Below are 2779 nucleotides of genomic sequence, written 5' to 3' on the forward strand. Positions count from 1 at the left end.
CTGCTGTTTATTGTGTTAATGTGTTAATAAATAGATAAGGGTTTTTCCTCATGTGTGACCCCAGATAGTGAGTATTGAAAAGATATTTGACCATCAGGGTCATTACAGTTGATCCTGATAGTATCCTCACTTGAAGTTCATAACCATGCATTTCTCAGTAGGGGTTGCTGGACAGCAGTCGAGAATGAAAATCTCTACTGATTTCTGCTATCCTAACACAGTAAAGTTGAGGAATTGTAATTCCTTTACTACTAACATAGTTGAAGTTAGCTAACTGAACTAAAAGCAAAGACTTTCTCATCTGCACGGGCTGGTCCCATACAATGCAACATACCTATTTGTCGACCCCCTTGGGGAGTCCCACAGCTACCTACCATCCTCATTATATTTTACAATAGTAAACAATATAAATAAGACCAATATATTTGTCTATTATTACTTATAACTTTTCAGAGATCAAACAGAATTGAATTAAAGCAGAATACAATGTAGAAACAGGCCTTTGGGTTCATCAAGTGTATACTGATGTTTACTCCACAGGAGACATCTAGTCTAATTCGAATCTCCTGCTTGCTCTCCTTGCCCTTTCATATTACTCTCTTTTTTAAAGTTAAAGATAGTATATAAATGCCAGTTATTGTACATCAAACTACCCCAATCCCTTTGAAATTTTTTTATGGAATTTATAATTCCAGGTTGCAACCATCTTTTGTATGAAGAATTTTTTCCAACCTCCTCTTTAATTCTTTTACTACCTTACATTTGTGCTCTTTCATTATGGCCCTTCAAAGCAGTGGAAACAATCCATCATTATATGCCTTCTCATAAACTTTATCAGATCACCTATGAGGCCTTACAGCTCTTGTGAACGTCTTCAGTCTGTTTCCATATCTATAACCCCATCATTCCTGGTAACACTGCAATTTTTATTTTTCGTTAAATGTTCTTTATAATATGGTGACCAAAACTGTTGTTTTTCCACCAGAACCAGTTCAAAACAAATGAGTGCAATAGCAAGTACTGTCAACCAAACTGTAGGATGGAAACTGAGAATTTAAATCAATCCATTGTCTTTCATGCTTGCTATCTCAGTTATAAATGTATAGCATGAAGACCTTCATCAGAATGAGGTATTGAAGTGGCCAAGAAATGCAGTTTTCAGAAATGGAAAGGTATTTTAATTGTTCGACTGTTGCAATTACATTGTTTTTGCTGCTCCTGAAGTAGCACCTTTTTGTTAAATGCTGGTTAAGGTTTTATGTTATTAACCAGATTTATTCTACCATTTACAGTAAGTTGATGTGACACAGCAAAAATTGCACTAACCACTAACTCTGTTTAATATAAGTCAGGTGTTAAGGCCCCTCCTCCAGGGAGTATCAATTTACTTCATTTCAGTGTCGGGTTCAGTCCTGATACTGGATCCAGGAAGTCATATCCTGAGATTAGATTCACACTGACACTTCTGTTGTGGTTTAAATACATCCTTAAAAGCTTAACTATGACATTATTTGAAGCAGCTCTAATTATTATTCATGCTATGTGTCATGCTAGGCCCCCACCTGCCAAGAATGAGGCACATTAATTTTGTCATGAACATTGATTTTAAACTGTTACTGGAGTGAAGAAACAGATCAGTTGTGGCTGGAAAAGACATTTGCATATTAACAGACATTGCTTGGAAGGACAAAGGACCATTTCCTGACACATTCAACCCACAGTGGACCTTGATCACCAGGTATTGTGTGTAAGAGGAGCATTCCGGAGACTGCTAAGGTGATGCAATCCAAGACGTGGTCAGACCAGTTAGTCACATGACTAACCTGCTTGGCGACCTGGGTTTTTCTGAATTGTACAAACAGTTTGAACTGAGTGTGTCTGTTTGCTCCTGGACTGAGAAGATCTCTCCTGTCTGCTCCCACCTCTTTCTTACAAGCCTCTGAATCCACTGAAAACACATGAACCCCAAGAGAGAAATGTCTCCTACAGTGAACAAGGTTTAAGAAGAATACTGGGCCCCAACGAAGAGCAAGAACTACCTACAATCAAGGACTCTACAGTGAGCTCGAAGAACCGTTACAAAACTCTTCAGCTATTGCCTCAAACTTTTCCACTTTATTTTTCTTTTGCTCTCTTCTGTCTCTATTTGCATGCGAGTATTGCGTATGCATGCCAGCGTGGGTGCGTCGTGTATCCGTAGGCCTCAACCGAATTAGAGTTTAAGTTTAATAAATTTCAACTTTTCTTCTTTACACCTAAGAAAACCTGTTTGTGCTGGTTTCTATGCCTTATAATTGGAAAACGGTAATAAGGATTCAGCAAGGGGAAGTTAAAAACATGGTGTGTTTAAAATTAAACCCTGTTACGGTAAGATCAGGTGAAGGCTGAAAGGGACCCTTAGACACCTTTCTCACCTGGTCGGAACGCTATGTAATCTTATAACGTGAATAGGAACACGTAGTAAAATACTGCGGATGCTGGAAATCAGAAATAAAAGCAGAAAGTGCTAGAAATGGTCAGCAGGTTTGGCAGCAATGAAAGCAGATGAAAGGTCATCGACCTGAAACATTAACTCTGTTTCCCTCAGCACAAATGCTGCAGACCTACTGAGTATTTCCAGCACTTTTTTTTTTTTTTAATTGTTTTTATTTATTATAGGAACATTTGCAGATTGGATTGATATCAGAAAAAGGAAACGAGGGAGGGATTTCCCTGATGTTTCAGTGTGATGTGGAACTGAATTGGAAGATCTTAGGTTCAATCTTTGTTATGTACCAGG

This window comes from Heterodontus francisci, chromosome 17 (assembly GCF_036365525.1).
Source record: "Heterodontus francisci isolate sHetFra1 chromosome 17, sHetFra1.hap1, whole genome shotgun sequence".
Taxonomy (NCBI): domain Eukaryota; kingdom Metazoa; phylum Chordata; class Chondrichthyes; order Heterodontiformes; family Heterodontidae; genus Heterodontus; species Heterodontus francisci.